The sequence below is a fragment of the Olea europaea genome, chromosome 15 (assembly GCF_002742605.1).
Source record: "Olea europaea var. sylvestris chromosome 15, O_europaea_v1, whole genome shotgun sequence".
NCBI classification, from domain to species: domain Eukaryota; kingdom Viridiplantae; phylum Streptophyta; class Magnoliopsida; order Lamiales; family Oleaceae; genus Olea; species Olea europaea.
The window spans coordinates 404,634-426,542 of record NC_036251.1 but is presented as its reverse complement, the minus strand read 5'-3'; the positions used below and the strand labels follow the sequence as shown (position 1 = coordinate 426,542).

Genomic DNA, 21,909 nt, shown 5'->3' with positions numbered 1-21,909 from the left:
CATCAACTTTTTCATAGTTCAATCACTTAGATAATATTCGATTCGAGTGAAAGTCTAAGTACTTTCAAAATAGTGATCGTTGCTTCATATTTATGAAAAATCATTTTTCATTCGAAATTGTATTTGCTCTTCCAAATTAATCAAGGTCATCATTAAGGCCGTCACTAGACCAACAATGTTTTTCCAAGCATAAACCTACTTAATTGGTTCTACGATTGAAGTCAATTTCAATAACCAACTTAATTGGTTCCTCGATTGATGTCAATTTCAATAATAAAGAAGACTAAGCACCTTGATTCACAAGACTTGCAACTTCGCCGAACATATATGATTTTATCACATTGTGACATTCACAAAATAATATTATTTATGTCAAATAATAAGGTACATTTTACCTTAGTCACCGTATTCACATTTCAATGAATTAATTAATCATATGTTGACAAGTTGTCTTCTCAAATTTACAACCTTACAAAATGACATACCTCATGGAATTAATTCTAGAATACTTCATAGTATTCTTCACAATTTTTTTCTCCATAAGATAGTTTATCATTTACAAATGAATATTAATTTACAATCATTATTTTCAAGGATATCCGACATCACTGCCAATTATAGACACCATTTGTGTTCTATGAGATATTTTCATATTCCAATAATTGGGCAAACAATTTCCACTTTAAAATAATTAGGACAAAATCACATTTTGTCGCACTCTTATGCAACTATAATTTTGCATAAGTCATCTAATTTAATTTCATAGAATTAATTGAGACTATCATCATTAACCAATGTTTGTATAATTTTCAAACCAAAATTCATGGACATATACCGGATTTACAACTTCATACCGTATATGTCACTTATCGAATTGACGCATACTGTATATACAACTTATCGTATATAGAAGCTTACCAACTTACCGTATTTGGCAGCCTACCGTATATGATAGCTTACCGTATTTGACAGCTTACATACTTATTGTATTTAGTAGCCTACTGTATATGGAAGCCTACCGTATTTGGCAGCCATGAAATGAACGAACATAATTTTCCATACTTACGGAACATCAAGAAACTATTATCCATATCACAAATCTGGATTTGAATGTTTCACAGTAGCACTAGAAAAATTAGGCAACATCCTAATGCAAAAGTGGTATCGTGATACATACCCACATGTAAGACAGATTTTAATTCTCTTACTCATAAATCACTAATTATTTGAATCTCTCATTAGTGGAATTCCTTTGCAAATTATATATATTAAGCAATAATCATTACATGCATAAGGATAAACTACACATGGAAAGATGAAGGAAACTGAAGTCGGATTTGAACAGTCATCATGGCCAACTTAAATGTTCTCGTTTCAGTTTTGAAACTTCCACCAATTAATTGAAAAAGAAAACTGAATTCTTTATTATGAATTGACATCATCAGTATTAATAAATATGACTTTGGTAATTTCCAATAGCAAATTCATTAGAATGGATTTAAAGCAGAAACATTTGTTATGGATTTTCAGTTTTCTTCTTCATTCCACACACAGGTTTATTGCCTTTTGAACAACATATATTCAACATTTTCTAAACCCAATTTCAAATCTAAATTATTTTGCATGCAATTATTCCAACCATGCAAAGACTTACGCAAATATACGATTGGCACATGGAGTGTAATTAGGAACAAACGACAGCCATACATTTTATAATTTATTTACATCTTTCCATAGACTTCCAATGCAATAATTTATTTTCCATCATATTGTAAATAAATGGACGACATAATACAGTAGTCGGTAGTTACAACATGATTAAGTTCACAACTTAATGATTTTTCCAAAACTCAACAGGCATTGGTTCACATGTGAAATTAAAATTGGAGGAGACAACCCGTAAGATGCATTATAATAAAATGTTTTCATCCCAAATAAATTTCATTTATTTAAATACGTAACTTATCAAATTCTCGAACGTAAAACAAAAGGATGTGCACTCAGAGACTTATGGACAGAATATTTAGTTTTGCACAAGACCAATCAAAATTCCTCATTCACAAAGCACTCATTGAGTTAAAGGTCCCAGCATATTGTTCAGAGATATAACCGACGAGTCGGTCCAGATTACAACAGTTTAAAATGATGCCGTGCACAGTGCTAGTTGAACATGCATAAATTCCAATACGTGATATGGATATATATGCACAACAACACAAAATTCATCTTAAGATTGTTGAAAAATTACACCGAATTGTGCATATTATATTCACAATAAACATATCATTTATTTGCATGAAATCGAAACGTATTCCAACTTACTGAAATTGGATTTAATAAGGCAAAATAAGAATCTACCGATTTCGAAGAGTATAAATGTGGAAACTTCTCTTTCGATTCTTGAACGATTGAACCTTGCAATATAAATATATAAATTAGATTAATCATTTTCTGAAATCAAATCATAATAAAATGAAATCAGAAAATGAGGATGAAGATGAAGATGTAAATGACGGATTTTTGGTCGAGGCAAGTGTTGGATATTTTGTCCTTAAGATGAATTTGCCCCGCATCGGTGCTAACGATTTTTCGACAATCATCTCCTAAGATACAACGACCACGTCGAGCCATAGGAGCACTTCAAATGACTTCGACCGACGAACTCGAACGAAATTCCCTTTCTATCATGACCATGACCATGACTTTGATGCAAATGTTTTATGCAAAACCAAAGTGTAAATTGGAATGAAATAATATGGTATCTATGACTTTTCTTGAATGAATAAAATTCAAACACATGGGGTCTATATATATAGTAGTTGGAAAGGTATTTCAAAAGACGCAACTATACCAAGAGACACATTTCTTGGAATTCATAATTATTGGACATTAATCATACCCATACCAAGAGTCATGATCTTTCATACGAAAAACCACATTTTTTTCTCTATATATTTATAGAATATTCCACAATATTCCATACGATTTTTTCAATAATTTCCGGTATTTAAGCGATCTACATTTGGTTTAATTTTTCATTCACCAAATTAAGAATTCCACTTAAATAATTATGTAAAATTGATCGATCAATTTTAGATAGAAAATTCCAACATTTATTTCTGGTTGTCTTTCTAGTTATGTTCTGAATTAGTTTATCACCATTAAATATCAAATAGGGAAAAAAATATTAAACTAAAACAACCGTGGGGAGAAGAATGTTAATGGGATCTTCTTTTTGACATAGAGATACCTTGAAAGCCTATTATTTCTCGACTTTTCTCTAAATCTGCTGCAGCAAGTGAATGTAACTCTCTTAAGGTTAGATTGAACCCACTATGAATCACTATGTTTCTCTGTGTGCAGTTTTGTTTCATTTCATTCTTTATTGCTCTAGGCATTGGAATTATCATCTATCTCATAAATGTATCAGCTATGTGATCGACATATAAGAATTGCAGAAGTAATGATTTTTTTTTTTTTTTGAAGTTCAACAACTCAAAATTGCTCTTGCACACACTAATACTTAAATGACCACAAATATAATCATTTTAAAACTTTGCTGAGATATATTAATAATCTGTCGAATCAAAATCTATTATGCAACATAAATGCGGATCATGTGACATTTATGTAAGCATAACATTGTTTTAGGACGCTAAACATGGTACAACTAAGGGAGTCTCAGCACGTGACAGAGCGACAACAATATTGGCTTTTGCATCGAAAGACTCAAAGCCGAAGGATTCCAACCATTCTGGTCACATTTTTCCTTTGTAGTACAGAGAAGGTGATGTTTTGAAAAGAGCTAGACATACAAAAACTGCGGTGGATCATGCCATGCTAGCTGGATTAGACCAGGTTGGGGTTCTATGTGAAATTGTCGATGATGACGGTTCAATGGCAAGATTACTTAAGCTTCAACAATTTGTGCAGTAAGAAAACTTAAAAATCATATCTATTGCTGACTTAATCAGGTAGGTTAAAAGGTTACTTCTCCAAATCTCCGTTAACCAACATTTTTATTCGCAATTATTATGCGTCTTTATGTTGTTCTTTGTCTATTGGCTGGACTTTTGTAATTTGCATATCTGATTCACTCTTTTTTTTTCTTGCATACTTGGCTATGTGCACTCTTAGTTATGTTTTAGTTTTAATAGTTCATGTGATTTTACTCTATAAGATTATCATCACAAGTGACGACGAGAAATTCTTTTTTGGCGTAATTAGTTTTTTTTTTTTTACTTGGCTATATTGTTATTTATTGTGCTGGATTTGCCTCATTTGATGTGCCTTTTCTCTTATTTCCATGCATAACTTCAGTTTTTTCGCAGAATTGTCTTCTATTTAGTAGCTTAAAAGAGAAGGTTAGTGGAATGTGCATCTACTGCTCAGATACCAACTATGTGGGGGGCATTTACTTCATACTGTTACAGGTCCATTTTAGATGGAATCGAGCATATTGCGATGGTTAAGGTGAGCTAAAAATATTTGCTAATATTTCAAGTTACTTTATCTATTGGATTTGAGAAAGCTGCTATCAACCGTTTCTCATTCTGTTCTTCTGGTTATTGATCTCTATTTTCTGTTTGTCTTGGGACAGTGGAAATCACACGAAATATGGTCTCAATTTGCTAGAGCACCACTAGATAAGTCAATATTCTCCTCCCCCTCCCCCCATTCACTTTCTAAATTTAATTATGTGCAAGAAAACTCTAGTTTTTTGGTTTGGACTCATGGATACATATAGCAAGAATTCCCCCCTTCACACCCCCCAACCCCTCTCCAAACTTTGTCAAGAGACCCTTGTAGCAAATGCCTCGTTTGGGATAACTCAAGAATCCAACATAACTCCAATTATGGATATGAAGCTATAACGCAATGAGGGTTAGATTGTATTAGTTGGCCCAAGTTAGGGATAACTCAAGAAGCCATCATAGCTCCAATTATGTTCATTTATGCCCTCTGCCACAGATCACTCTTCTTGTTAAGGTCGTTTATTGGACTTTGTATTAGCTGCCCGAGTTTCTACGTTATAGTTAGCTACCAAGTTTGGTTATCTTCTGTATGAGAAAATGGTGAGTTGCAAGATCTCTTATCCTAATACTTTTCTTTAGGATTGTGGCTAAAAATCTGTAGAGGTAAGTTGACGTAGCTCTCACTGTAAGGGTGAACTAATATGAAATAAATCTATTTATGCATTTCTGTCATTGGTGCTTTGGGGACTGGGACGGGGGTTTAATCCATAATACAAACCACACCATACATTTTATGCTTTTATCAAAATATACAAAAGTCAACTGACGTCTTTCAGCTTTGCGCAAAATTTATATTGATCAAATCATGATGTAAACAGGGTGATATTGGAGATAGACTTGATATCCTTGTCGGAGTACACTTAGAATGTCTCACAGGAGACATATTTGGATTGGCCGGATATGATTGTGGGAACCAGCTGGTGCTTGCGACGCAATAGATTGAGGCTGCTGGTCGAGGTGCCTTGGTTTACCTTCGTGGTCACGAGGGACGGGGAATTGGATTGAGTCACAACAGGGCCGTACCTGTGCTTCGCGGGGCCTGAGGCGAACTTCGGAACTTGGGCCCTAAGTCGTAGCAAACAATCTCTTATTAAAAAAAATAAAATAAAAAATTAGAAGTTTACGGAATTAAATTTGTTAACTTAAATCAACAATAAAACAACAAATAAATTTTTTGATGTTCCTTCCTTCTCTTTTCATTAAAGTATTTATTCGTTTCTTTTAAACACATGGGTATAGTGGGTTAAAAAAAAAAAAGGTTAAAAAGTAAAAAATGGGCCCCCTAAAATTCTGGGCCTAAGATGGAGGCCTCTTGGGCCTCCCATCAAGTCCGGCTCTGAGTCACAAGCTTCGTGCGTACAAATTGCAAGATGCTAGATGTGACATGGTTAAAGCAAGTGAGGAGCTGGGTTTGCCTGTTGATTCAAGAGAATACGGGATTGGTGCATAGATACTACCGAGTCAAGCATGTATTACATTGCATATAATTACCATAAACTTCATTTTTCTATTCAACATGTTTGCATTTTGACATGCACGTACCAACTTATTTTAACGCTTTGATAGCTATAAGAATGCTACCCCCCTCCTGACAAACACTAGTTGATGAGTGCTCTACACTCATGATATTATGCCACCTAATTTGTTATTTTGCTACTCTTGAGAGTGTTTTAGAACGTTTTAATGTGTGTTTTGATGTTGTGATGTAGATTGATGAAATTGGAGATAATGGGCCAAATTGTAAAAGATCCAAAGTTTGGGGACTAAAATGTAAATAATTCAAACTTGTATCGAACCTTGCCATTAAGAGCCGAGAGTGTTAGGAGTCAATTGGATGAAAAAAAGATGTCGAAGGGATCAAATTTAGGCAAAATGTGAACACAAATCAATTTCTAATCAAAAAGTTATGCTCCAGAATTTCAGTCTCATATTGAGACCTATTTCTGACATAGTAAATGATCGAGTTGAAAAATTATGTTTGAAGAAAACTTATATCCCTTTGAGTTACCTTTCCAACGCATCTTGAATCATCTCAATCGGACATCAGACGAAGAAGTTATGGCAAAAATACTGAAGGAGGCGAAAACTGCATTTTCCACCCGAAGTGGGCGCCATGATGCTGAAAATTAATAGTGAACGCTGCGCCATGGCGCCCATCTTGGGCGCCAAGGTGCCGCCTGTGCGAAAAAACAGAATTTTATATTTTTGGAATCTTTTCTTGGCCCAACTCAACTCTAATTCGTCCAATAACTTCAAGATACTATAAATACCATTTGAAAAACCCTATTTTCAAGAAGGATGGAAGTGGGACAAGATTGAAGAATTCAACTACACAATTTGAAGGAAGCAAAAATTGAAGACATCAAAAGGAAGGAGGAACAACATCAAGGAAGAAGATTAAATATCTACCCAAAAAACTACTTTTTTCTATCCTTTTCCTTATGTTGTTTATTATAATTTGTATAATTTTCATTTATTATACCATAAATTAAACAATTTATCTAGGGGTTTGATGTAACCAAATCAAGATTATGGTTTGATGATTTTATAATTATTTCTTTAATTTTTCCACATATATTTAATTGTATCATGATTTTAATGCTTTCAATTACTTGATCAATAATTGAATGAATAGATGCTAGTCAATTTCGGCACTCGAGAGAGGGGAATTTAGGTGTGATCATAAGATTGACACAACATAGGTTTTATGGGTTTCGAGATAAAGTGTAAAATCTGTGAAGCTTACTCCATAAAAGAATCGGGACTTTTTATAAATTCTTGATTTTCAATTCGGAATAAAGATATTGGAATTGGAATCTATGATTATTTTCTAGCCAGCACTCGAGAGCAGGGAGAGGAATATATTAGGATTCTTGCTTTTAAATATGAGAAAATTAAATGGAATTATTGGAAATCGTTAAATCATAATTTAAAGTTAGGTGAAATCAATCCCTAGGTCTTCTCATTTGATAATTTGTATTCCCCAATTTTGTCGCATCCAATTCATGTTAGATTAGTTTAATTTATTCACTCATAAAATAAATCCATTTAATCATACATTTGTCTAAATAAAGTAGAAATTACACAATTATAGTACTTAGTGAAATTTAAATTACAATCCCTGTGGATTAGACACTCTTTACTCTATTACTATTTTACAAAATTTGACACCGTACACTTGCGGTATAAAATCACGTTGCATAAATCGCGTGGCAAGTTTTTGGCGTCGTTGCTGGGGATTGATTCATTCGATTTCAATTGATATTATTACCAATCGACGTTCATTTTACTTTAGATTTTTATTTCTATCGTAATATTTATTTTATTCTTTTTGTTTCTATCTTTAAAAGCTCCCTTGTAGTTATTTTCAGCTGTTTATGCGAAAGGCGAGAAATCTAGATCTACTACCTGTTGATCCTAAACCAGAACGCACATTTCGCATTTTCAGAGGCATACAAAGAAACGAACGGGAAGCAATGGCAGAACAGGATGCTAGAGCAGCCAATGAGGATAACCAACAAAGGGCTATTCGGGACTACATAAGACCGGTTGTCAATGACAACTATTCCGGCATCGCACGCCCAGCAATTGTCGTAAACAATTTCAAATTGAAGCCAGGGTTGATACATATGGTGCAGCAAAATCAGTTTGGGGGTGCTGCAATAGAAGACCCAAATGCTCATCTTTGATCCTTTTTGGAAATTTGTGATACGGTGAAGATGAATTGGGTTACTGAAGATGCAATTAGACTCCGCTTATTCTCATTCTATTTAAGGGATAAAGCAAAGGCTTGGTTCCAGTCACTACCGTATGGTTCAATTACAACTTGGGATGATTTGGCTCAGAAATTCCTCACCAAGTACTTTCCACCTTCTAAATCAGCTCAACTTCGAGGTGAAATTAGCCAATTCAAACAACTCGACTTCGAGCCATTCTATGAAGCCTGGGAAAGATTTAAAGACTTGCTTAGGAGGTGTCCTCAACATGGGTTCCAGAAATGGGTGCAAATTGAGATATTTATAATGGGCTAAATGGCCGGACAAGGACGATGGTAGATGCAGCTGCGGGAGGCATTTTAATGGCTAAAACAGCAGAAGCTGCATACGCTTTATTGGATGACATAGCCACCAACAGTTACCAATGGTCAAGTGAAAGATCCGGCGTAAAGAAAGTAGCAGGACTCCATGAAGTGGATCCCATCACCGCACTAGCAGCTCAGGTTGCATCACTCACAAATCAGATAGTCACGCTTACCACTCAAGGAAATCAATCGAAGGTAGATTCAATCATGAGTACGTCTTCATCATACCAAGAGACAGAGGTTGCAAACGAGCAGCCCAATATGTCAACAGTAGAAACTACAATCAAAGAGGAAGCTACCAAGCTAATCACTATCATCCAGGGCTGAGGAATCACGAGAACTTGTCATATGGCAACAATAGAAACACACTTCAACCTCCACCCGGATTTAACACTCAGAATTCTGACGGGAAACCACCCTTGGAAGACATCCTTGGGACATTCATTTCTGAGACAAGATCACGCTTCAACAAAGATGAATCACGGTTGGATAATATTGAAACACATGTGTCTAACATGGGAGCCACAATGAAGAATCTTGAAGCGCAAATTGGCCAATTGGCTACATCAATGAAGTCTCAGCAAAAAGAAAAATTTCCTAGTGATACAGAGGTCAATGCAAAGGAACATTGTAAAGCTGTTGTATTAAGGAGTGGCAAGCAAGTTGGAGAAAGTGAACCCACCGAAGATAGCAATCCCACACCTGATAAGGAGAAAGAAAAAGTAATAGAAGAGTAAGAAAAACAGGCCAAAGGAACAAATAAGGCTCACAGACCTTACTCCATATCCTTCCCTGACAACCCACCAATTCTCATACCACCACTTCCATTTTCACAGCGTTTTCAAAAGAATTTGATAATCAATTTGCAAATTTTTAGAGATTTTCAAGGAAATTCACATTAATATTCCTTTTGCAGATGTTTTGGAACAAATGCCAAATTACGCAAAGTTTATGAAGGAAGTGATGTCAACGAAGCGAAAATTGGAGGAATTGAAATAGTAAAATTGACAGAAGAATGCAGCGCTATTCTTCAAAAGAAATTTCCTCAGAAGAGAAAAGATCTGGGCAGCTTTACTATTCCATGCACCATTGGAAGCTCTTCCTTTGAAAAGGCCCTCTGTGATTTAGGAGCAAGCATCAACCTAATGCCGTTATCAGTATTCAAGAAATTAGGCCTCGGGAAAGTCAAGCCACCAACAGTGACTTTACAACTAGCTGATAGGTCCCTCACTTATCGACAAGGCATTATTGAAGACGTGTTAGTAAAGGTCGATAAATTCATCTTCCCAGCTGATTTTGTGGTACTGGATATGGAAGAAGATCAGGAAATCCCACTAATTTTAGGTAGGCCATTTTTAGCAACTGGAAGAGCATTAATTGATGTGCAAGGAGGACATTTGACATTGAGAGTAAATCAAGAAGAGGTGAGGCTCAATATCTATCAAGCAATGAAGTACTCAGACGACACTGACACATGCCACAGGATTGACTTCATTGATTCTGCTGTGCGCAGTGAGAAATTATATATTGAAGATCCCTTGGAGCAGTGTATGATGTTTAGTTCAACAAAGGATGACATTAGCTCTTCTGAAGAATATGCAGGGAACAAAGACCTGGTTGATTGCATATTGGCTCTAGAGTCTACACCAGTTGAAAACAACCTGTCACAGTGTAAAGTTATTCAAAAATCAGAGGAGTCAGATGATAAAGAAAGTAGCGAAAGCAGCAAGATTGAACTGAAGCAATTACCAGATCACCTCCGCTATGCATTTCTGGGGGACAATTCTGCATTTCCAGTGATCATTTCTTCATCACTCGCCAGGGACGAAGAAGACAAATTATTGAAAGTGTTGAGGGATCACAAGGCTGCTTTAGGCTGGTCGATAGCTGACATCAAGGGGAATAAGTCCTACAGTATGTATGCATAAAATCCTTATGGAAGATTCTTACAAGCCATCCATTGAACATCAGAGAATGTTAAACCCAGCAATAAAAGAAGTGGTTCGAGCGGAGATACTAAAGCTATTGAAGGCATGAATCATTTTTGCCATTTCAGATAGTGAATGGGTCAACCCAGTGCAGGTGGTACCAAAGAAAGGAGGAATGACAGTAATTAAGAACGACAACAATGAGCTAATTCCAACTAGAACAGTAACTGGCTGGAGGGTGTGCATTGACTATAGGAAGTTAAACAAGGCAACCAGAAAGGATCATTTCCCACTCCCGTTCATCGATCAAATGTTGGACAGATTAGCTGGCTATTCCTACTATTGTTTTCTTGATAGATATTCGGGCTACAACCAGATCACTATAGCTCCAGAAGATCAAGAAAAGACAACCTTTACCTATCCCTATGGAACTTTTACCTACAGATGGATGCCATTCGGGTTATGCAATGCCCTGGCCACTTTTCAGAGATGCATGATGGCAATCTTTGCAGACATGGTTGAGGACATTATGGAGGTATTTATGGATGACTTTTCGATGTTTGGTACTTCTTTTGATAACTGCCTTCACAATCTCTCCTTAGTGCTGCAACGTTGTGAGGAAAAGAATTTAGTTCTAAACTGGGAAAAGTGCCACTTCATGGTACAAGAAGGAATTGTCCTAGGCCACCATGTTTCAGCAAGAGGACTAGAAGTGGACAGAGCAAAAATTGATACAATTGCAAAGTTACCACCACCCACCAATGTCAAAGGCATTTGAAGTTTCTTAGGACACGCTGGATTCTACAGGAGATTCATCAAAGACTTCTCAAAAGTGGCAAAACCCCTATGTAATCTTTTAGAGAAAGACACAACATTCGTATTTGATGAAGATTGCTTATGGGCTTTTGAAACCATAAAGGCAAAATTAGTCACTGCTCCAGTGATGGTAGCACCAAATTAGGGATCATCCATTTGAGGTTATGTGTGATGCCAGTGACTACGCAGTAGGGGCGGTTTTGGGATAAAGGAGTGATAAGATTTTTCGGGCAATCCACTATGCCAGCAAAACTCTTAATGGAGCTCAACTAAATTATACCACAACAGAGAAGGAAATGCTAGCAATAGTGTTTACATGTGATAAATTCAAATCCTACCTCATTGGCACCAAAGTGATAATTTACACGGACCATGCTGCAATCCGTTATCTCTTTGAAAAGAAGGATGCCAAGCCACGCCTAATTCAATGGATATTGCTACTACAGGAATTTGATGTAGAGATTCGGGGTAAGAAAGGCAGTGAAAATGTCATTGCAGACCATTTCTCACGGTTAGAGAATGAAAAGGTGGTGGATGACAGTCAAATTCAAGAAACTTTCCCTGACGAGATCTTGCTAGCTGTATCAACAAAGATCCAATGGTATGCCGATTTTATTAATTACTTAGTGTCTGGAAGATTGCCACCTGACTTGACCTTTCATCAAAAGAAGAAATTTCTCCATGACGTTAAGTCATATCTGTGGGATGATCCAATATTGTTCAAAAAATGTGCTGATAGAATAATTAGGCGATGTGACCCTGGTGAAGAAACACAATCAATCATGCAGCATTGCCATTGTTCACTTTATGGAGGTCATTTCGGCCCTATGCGTACTGCTGCAAAGGTATTGCAATCTGGTTTCTATTGGCCAAATCTGGTCAAAGACTGTTATGCTTTTGTGAAGATATGTGACCGTTGTCAACGCACTGGAAACATTTTAAGGCATCATGAGCTACCATTAACTAATATGCTTGAGATGGAATTATTTGATGTGTGGGATATAGACTTCATGGGTCCGTTTCCACCTTCTTTTGGTCAGGTATACATTCTTCTTGCAGTTGACTATGTATCTAAATAGGTTGAAGCCATTGCTATACCAACAAATGATGTAAAGGTGGTTTTGAGGTTTCTACAGAAAAATATATTTACTCGTTTTGGCACGCCTAGGGCAATAATAAGTAATAAAGGTACACATTTCTGTAACAAGCTGTTCAATTCTCTTCTAGCTAAGTATAATGTCAAGCACAAGTTGGCACTTGGTTATTATCCACAGTCGAATGGGCAAGCAGAGGTGTCTAATAGAGAGATTAAACAAATTTTGGAAAAGACAGTGAATACCAATCGAAAGGACTGGTCTCTCAAACTGGATAACGCTCTTTGGGTATATCGAACAGCCTTTAAAACACCAATTGGAATGTCACTCTACCGTCTGGTATTCGGAAAAGCTTGTCATATGCCGGTGAATTGGAGCATCGAGCTTATTGGGCTGTGAAGAAATTGAATTTAGATATGAAATTGGCTGGTCCACAACATTTGTTGCAATTTGATGAGTTGGAGGAATTCCGAAATGATGCATACAAAAATGCAAAGATATACAAGAAACGGACAAAAATGTGGCATGACAAGAGAATCTTAAGGAGGGATTTCAAAGCAGGAGAGCGAGTTCTTCTATTCAATTCTCGCTTGAAACTCTTTCCTGGCAAGCTCAAATCCCGGTGGTCGAGACCATTTGTAATTCATAAGGTATTCCCTTATGGAGCAGTGGAGTTAGTAAGCATGGATGGGTTAATTTATTATCGTACAGCGTTGTGCTTAACTCTCCACACACACACTCATTTGCATTGAATGAGTGAGGATTTGACGCGTGCATTATAGTTTTGAAGTACTTCATGAATTTGACGCTGTGTTTTTAATCTTGAGCTATAAATGCAAGGTGTCTAACATAAAGTTTCTTTTGAGTGACTTTGCCTGCTTTAGTTGTGCTTTTGTATTCGTTAATGATTATCTTTAGTTTTGTTTTTGCTCGAGGACAAGCAAAGAACTAAGTTTGGGGTTATTTGATGAGTGTAATTCACTCATTAAACTAAAACTTCTAAATCACATTTTTTGATTTGTTCTTGGGCATTTTTGAACGTTTTGATGTATGTGTTCATGTTGTTTCGCAGTTTGGACAACTTTCGAGAAAATACCACTATTGGGAGCTTTTGATGAGCAAAAATGATGATCAATGAAATGGAGCATGAATAAGCAAGTATTGAATAAGATTGGAGTGGAAAATAGGCTTGAAAAACAAAGTGTAGAGAAGCAAAGCAGTGGCATTAGTGCTACGACACCGAAAAAGGGGCACCATGGCGCCCAAAAGAGACGAGTTCCAGCAGAAATGCTGGCGCCATGGCGCCGACTGAAGAGCAAAAGGAAGTAGAACCACTGGTGCCATGGCGCTAGACCTGGGTACCATTGCGCCAGGCGCCCAATGCAGACCAGAAGGAAGCAGAAACTCTGGCACCATGGCACCAGTTAACATGATAATCGCGGCGCCAGCTGCAATTAGAGGATCTAGTTCTCCAGATGGTGCTACCAGCTATGCAAATGCAGTCAAAGGACTAGTCTCAGTAGAGAATGGTCAAATCACTCGACTGCGAAAATAAATCTATTGAAAGAGGTCCATTAGCCCGAACCTTTCGTGTTCGGGCAACGAAGCTTACACTCATTCACACCCCCATTAAAAACAAACCTTTAAACAATGAAAAGTCTTGCACAAAGGGGCTTATGGCCTTATCTCAGTGGGGCAGCAGGCATTTGATCCCAAAACGTTAAAACCCAGATTTTTAATTATCTTTTCGGCCAAAAAAATCATACCCTAACCCTTGAGGACTCTTAGAAAATATAAATACCAAGATGAAGAACAAGAGAATGGGGTTTAGACGGCTAAAGAGGCAAGAGAAAGAAAAGCACCAATTGAGAGAAGATTGACCTGATTTTGGAGAAGAAGAAGGCAGAAAACTGAGAAATCAAGCAACAAGATTGAGAAATAGAGCAGCAACTTGAGTTTTTTTCTATCTCTCTCTTATTCATGCACTCTAGTTTGTATTTCATTGCAATTTTATTCTCCATCATGAACTAAATTTGTAAATCTAGGGTTTGATGTAACCTATTTGAGGAATGATTTAATTTCCTTTAATTTTCCAGATTTGATTTGTATTATTCTTGCTTAATGCTTTCAGTTGTCTGATCACCAATTGAATGAATTATTGCTCCAAATTTGATGCTCAAGAGAGGGAAATTTAGGCGTGGTCTAAGAACAATACAACTTAGATTTGTAGGTTTCGAGAGAAAATGCAAATCTTTGAGGGTAAAACAAGAACCAAGTGCATGATAATCTTTATATATTTAATTCGGAATAAAGATATTGGGGTTAAAATATAGAGATAGGTTCTATTTGACGCTCGAGAGGGGGAAATAGAGTTAATTTAGGATTCTTGTCTATGAATTCGGGAAATAGTTGATGGAAATATCTATAGGAATTGAGAATTATGTCGAGAATTCGGTGAAATCACTCCCTAGACATTACGTAATTTTGATTTAATCTTTAGAAATTGCCTCACTTTTATTGCAGTATTTATTTCATTGACATTAGTTTAGTATTCAAACATCAATTTAACACCCAATTGTCTAGATAAAGTCTCAGATAATCCACACAAAATTTAGCGCACACACAGAATCCACATATATCTCCAAGTTTTCCTACAACAGCTTAACCTATCAAACAGCCTATAATTGGTTTAAGGATATAATTATGTTTAAAGGTTGTTTGGATTTAGCATCTAAGTTCTCTTTTTCAACCTATAAACGTGAATCAACCTACTCATGTCCAACGCCAGTTAACTCACGTGCATAAATATTTTCCATTTCACAGGAATAAGCAAAAATTTAACTCGATCACATAACTCGTCAACAATTCATAAATCAACGCATGTTCTCAATAATATATATCATCGTCGGCAATGCTTTCTAACTCACACAAGCATGCAAAATAATAATTAAAAAATCGTTTTTTTTTAACAATGCACACAATTAAGAAATTAAAAACAAACACACAAATAAAATAAAATAATTTTTTTTAAATGCGCACAATTCACACAATAATAAAAAACAATTCTAGATTTTATACCGCAAGTGTACGGTGTCAAGTTTTGTAATATAGTAAAGAGTGTCGAACCCACAGGGATTGTAATTTAAATTTCACTAAGTACTATAATTGTGCAATTTCTACTTTATTTAGACAAATGTATGATTAAATGGATTTAATGCTTTATGAGTGAATAAATTAAACTAATCTAATGTGAATTGGATGCGACAAAATTGGGGAATACAAATTATCAAATGAGAAGGCCAGAGATCGATTTCACCTAACTTTAAATTATGATTTAACGATTTCCAATAATTCCATTTAATTTTCCCATATTTAAAAGCAAGAATCCTAATATATTCCTCTCCCCGCTCTCGAGTGCCGACTAGAAAATAATCCTAAATTCCAATTCCAATATCTCTATTCCGAATTGAAAATCAAGAATTTATAAAAAGTCCCGATTCTTTTATGGAGTAAGCTTCACAAATTTTAAACTTTCTCTCGAAACCCATAAAACCTAAGTTGTGTCAATCTTATGATCACGCCTAAATTCCCCTCCCTCGAGTGCCGGAATTGACTAGCATCGATTCATTCAATTATTGATCAAGTAATTGAAAGCATTAAAATCATGACACAACTAAATATATGTGGAAAAATTAAAGAAATAATTATAAAATCATCAAACCATAATCTTGATTCGGCTACATCAAACCCCTAGATAAATTGTTTAATTCATGGTATAATAAATGAAAATCATACAAATTATAATAAACAACATAAGGAAAAGGATAGAAAAAACTAGTTTTTTGGGTAGATTTTTCAATCTTCTTTCTTGATGTTGTTCCTCCTTCCTTTTGATGTCTTCAATTTTTGCTTCCTTCAAATTGTGTAGTTGAATTTTTCAATCTTGCCCCCTTCCATCCTTCTTGAAAATAGGGTTTTTCAAATGGTATTTATAGTATCTTGAAGTTATTGGACGAATTAGGGTTGAGTTGGGCCAAGAAAAGATTCCAAAAATATAAAATCCTATTTTTCTACACAGGCGGCGCCTTGGCGCCCAAGATGGGCGCCATGGCGCTGCGTTCACTATTAATTTTCAGCATCTTGGGCGCTGCGGCGCCAAATGTGGGCGCCATGGCGCCCACTTCGGGTGGAAAATGCAGTTTTCGCCTCTTTCAGTATTTTTGCCATAATTTTTTAATCCGATATCCGATTGAGGTGATTCAAGATGCGTTGAAAATATAACTCAAAGGGCTATAACTTTTCTTTAAACATAATTTTCCAATTCGATCATTTACTATGTCAGAAATAGGTCTTAATATGATACTGAAATTTTGGAGCATAACTTTTCGATTGGAAATTGATTTGTGTTCACATTTTGCCTAAATTTGATCCCTTTGACATCTTTCTTCATCCAATTGACTCTTAACACTCTCGGCTGTTGATGGCAAGGTTCAATACAAGTTTGGATTATTTACATTTTAGTCCCCAAACTTTGGATCTTTTACAATTTTGCCCATTCTCTCCAATTTCATCAATCTACATCATAACATCAAAACACACATTAAAACGTTCTAAAACACACTCAAGAGTAGCAAAATAACAAATTAGGTGGCATAATATCAAGAGTGTAGAGCACTCATCAAATACCCTCAAACTTAATATTTTGCTTGTCCTCGAGCAAACACAAACTAAAGAGAGTAACAAACAAACACACAAACTCAATTAAAGCACACAAGATCACTTAAAAACACATTGTGCTAGACACCTTGCCTTTATAGCTCAGGATTGAAAACATAGTGTCGGTTCAAAAATCACTTCAAAGCTATAATGCACAAGTCAAATTCTTACCTATTCAATGCAACCGAGTGTGTGTGTGGAGAGTTAAGCACAACGTTGTACAATAATAAATTGACCCAATTCCCGACCTTAAAAGTCAATTATTTCCTTGCCTCGCTCGTGGGATTCACACATCTCCAAACTTGTTTTCTTTTCTCTTCCCAAGGTGTATTCTAAAGTTGATTTTTCAATATTAATTTCTTACACCGCTCAAGTTTGGTTAGATTTCACTATTGCAGTTCAACATATCAACAGATGAGGATTCTCCTTTTTTGACTGCTTCAACCTCCCAAAATCAACCAAGTTACTAACCTTTTATCAAAGGTCTAATCCTCTAAAACAAGTTTTCGGGGCTTAATCAAGGCATGTGATTTTTAAATTTATTTTTATTTTTTTCAGATTTAAATTTTATTCCTTAATCATCCTTTGTGCGGACGTCCCTCCTTTAAGCTTTCTAAATGACCCTTGTAGGGAGCTTTAGGCCGATGACTCTCAAATCAGATGACTTTAGGACACCAGGTTTTAAACCCCTACAAGCTTAATCACTCGAGTCATAAAGGCTACGAAGAAATAATTCACAATGAGATCATTAAAGTTGTCATCATTGGGATCTTTTTTTTTTTTAATGCAATGATTAGTACAATGTCCCTTATTAAACATTTATTCTCGAAAATTGACTTCTAACTTAAGGTTTTCACCCAATTTTCATCCTAATAGTCTCGGACAATCCACGCAAATTTAGCACACACGAAATCCACATATATCTCCAAGTTTCCCTACAACAGCTTAACTTACCAAACAGCCTATATTTGGTTTAAGGATATAATGATGTTTAAAGGTTGTTTGGATTTAGCATCTAAGTTCTCTTTTTCAACCTATAAACCTGAATCAACCTACTCATGCCCAACGCCAGTTAACTCATGTGCATAAATATTTTTCGTTTCATACGAGTAAGCAAAAATTTAACTCGATCACATAACTCGTCCACAATTCATAAATCAACGCATGTTCTCAATAATATATATCATCGCCGGCAATGCTTTCTAACTCACACAAGCATGTAAAAATCATTTTAAAAAATCATTTTTTTTAACAATGCACACAATTAAGAAATTAAAAACAAACACACAAATAAAATAAAATAATTTTTTTTAAATGCACACAATTCACACAATAATAAAAAAATTAGGCAATTCTAGATAATTTATAATATACTACCCGCCCCCCCCCCAAACTTAAACTAAATATTGTCCCCAATGTTAAATTAAAAGAAAATGAGGAGGACTTCCCTGAATTGTCTGAATTGCCAATGGCGGTCTATGCTCCGACGTTGAATTTGATGGACGCTTCTTCTAGCTTTTACCCCCAAACTTGAGATTTTTCATGTTCTCCTTGTCAAAGTTGGTATGATTATTCCGCAACATCATGTTCCTGAAAAATCAAATTTAGATATTAAATACATGGAACCAGTGTTACTTAGCTCGAACATCAAATAAACAATTTGACTACTTATAAACCTAAGGGAAGACGGGATATGGCTGATGAATTCCTAAATAGAAATTATAAAATAATTGAAACCATCCTATTAATCAAAAACAGAAAATGAAATAAAAATAAAAATAAAATAAAACGCTTGGGTTGCCTCCCAAGAAGCGCTTCTTTATAGTCATTAGTTTGACTTTGGCAATTGCATCATGGAACTTTAAAGAAGGCTTTTGATGCCCTATCCATTTTTTTCTTTTGACTTTGCTCCACTCTTCGTTGTTTCTCCAGATCTCATCGTTGTCCTTTTCACTATAATAGGATCTTTTTAGGCCATCCGATTCAAACTTAACAATGTAGACTTCAACTTCTTCATCGAACTTAATCATAAAATCAATTTCTCTACCATCAATGAATTCGAACGAATTTATGTTGCTTTTATCTTCATTGATTTCTACATCTTCGTTTGGTTCTTTTGTGATCAAGTTGTCATTCATTTCAGTCTCTTCTACGATTGTTGAAATTTCTTCGGATTGATCGATTGATCCACATTCAAGATCCACAAGCAACGAGGAATCCTTCTTTTTAACCCCTTCGAGTGGATTGTATTTCCACCTTTTCAATTCACTCCAATAACTCCAATCTCCAATCGATATTTTGCTCTCTTCCAAATTGGCCAGTTTATTGTAGTACTTTGCAATCAGCCTCTCATTCAACATAGGAGGACCTTTTCCCGTAAGTATGATGTCCTTATCCCAGTCGAGCAGGTGCATAATCTTCCAAAGGCATATAGTTTTCATCAGAGTTGTCAATCGCTTCTTGTCGACATCTTAAATAATGTATAAACCTTACAAACTTTATTGTATGGGGGTTCATAGGTGTACGCCAACAGTACTTGGTATAATGCATCTCCCAGCAAATCTGACAGAAGACATTTTCTACAACCACGTCGTTTGTATCCATGTTGAGATTACTTATTTCAATTGCTATGCTATCTTGCCAATGTTGGAAACATGCATATATTATTGGGTACTTCCTGGAAAGAATACCAAAAATGATCAGGTGGATAGCCAAAATTAACAAAAAAACAAAAAAACAAAAAAAAATAAAAGAAAAATAAATCTAAATTAAAATAGAAATTACTTGGTAATAATATTAGCAAAAATTAATTTCTACAATTCCTCGGCAACGGTATCAAAAACTTGTCACGCGATTTATGTAACGTGATTTTATACCGCAAGTCCACGGTGTCAAGTTTTGTAGTATATTAAAGAATTGAAAAGTGTCGAACCCACAGGGATTGATATTCGACTTCCACTGAGTACTATAATATTGTCCGCATTTACTTTATCTAGACAATCGGGTGTTAAATTGATGTTTGAATACTAAACTAATATCAATGAATTAAATAATGAATAAAAGTGAGGCAATTTCTAAATATTAAATCAAAATTACATAATGTCTAGGGAGTGATTTCACCGTATTCTCGACATAATTCTCAATCCCTATAGATATTTTCATCAACTATTTCCCGAATTCATAGGCAAGAATCCTAAATTAATTCTATTTCCCCCTCTCGAGCGTCAAATAGAACCTATCCCTATATTTTAACCATAATATCTCTATTCCGAATTAAATATATAAAGATTATCACACACTTGGTTCTTGTTTTACCCTCAAAGATTTGCACTTTCTCTCGAAACTTACAAATCTAAATTGTGTTGTTCTTATATCACGCCTAAATTTTCCTCTCTCGAGCATCAAATTTGGAGCAACAATCATTCAATTGGTGATCAGGCAACTAAAAGCATTAAGCAAGAATAATACAAATGAATTCTGGAAAATTAAATGGAAATACTATAAGGAAATTAAATCATGCCTCAAATAGGAGTGCGTGAATAAGAGAAAGATAGAAAAAAACTCAAGTTGATGCTCTATTTCTCAATATTGTTGCTTGATTTCTCAGTTTTCTGCCTTCTTCTTCTCCAAAATCGAGTCAATCTTCTCTCAATTGGTGCTTTTCTTTCTCTTGCCTCTTCAGCCGTCTAAACCCCCCTTTTCTTGTTCTTCATCTTGGTATTTATATTTTCTAAGAGTCCTCAAGCGTTAGGGTATGATTTTTTTGGCCGAAAAGATAATTAAAAATTCGAGCTTTAACGTTTCGGGATTTGGCGCCACAGCGCCCAAGCATGGCGCCATGGCACCGCAATTATCATGTTAATTGGCACCATGGTGCCAGTGGCTCTGCTTCCTTTTGCTCTTTAGTGGGCGCCATAGCACCAGCGTTTCTGCTGGAACTCGTCTCTCATGGCGCCCCTTTTTCGACGCCGTGGCACCAATGTTATTGCTTTGCTTCTCTACACTTTGTTTTCCAAGCCTATTTTCCATTCCAATATTATTCAATACTTGCTTATTCATGCTCCATTTCATTGATCATCATATTTGCTCATCACAAGCTCCCAATAGTGATATTTTCTCGAGAGTTGTCCAAACTGCAAAACAATACGAATACACACATCAAAACGTTCAAAAATGCCCAAGAACAAATCAAAAAATGTGATTTAGAAGCTTTAGTTTAATGAGTGAATTACACTCATCACTAGCGCTCATGCACACTGGCACACATACAAAAGAGGGATTGTAGGAATTTTATTTTATTAACTTGGGCTTGTCTTTTGATAACAAATTTGGACTAAGAACTTTGGAATAGTTGGTTTGGGTCCTTCGTGTTGCGTTGACAGTGCTCTGATCTACAGTAATTTTTACAGTTACTTCACCGTGTATGTATATCAATTTACGAGTAGAATATCTAATTAATACTTGTAAAATTGTTGTGCAGATGCAGATACTAAGAGATCTCGGGGTTAATACCATGAAACTGATGACAAACAATCCCGCGAAGTACAGTTGCCTCAAAGGTTATGGTTTGGCTGTTACAGGAAGGGTTCTCCTCGTGACTCCCATCGAGAGGGACGTGCCAAAATGGGTCACAAATGGTAAACCGAGTGCAGAGAGTTTGGCTGCAACTAAATCTTAAACTATCCTTTTGTTTTTTGACTCAGGTTTTCTAGTAATGTATTTGATGGACATAGAAATAG

At 35.7% G+C, this 21,909-nt stretch overlaps 1 pseudogene; it reads left to right on the top strand.

Moving 5' to 3' along the window:
* Positions 1 to 21,848, top strand: part of LOC111410908 — a 28,624-nt pseudogene extending 6,776 nt beyond the window's left edge.
* Positions 21,849 to 21,909: the final 61 nt, after the last annotated feature.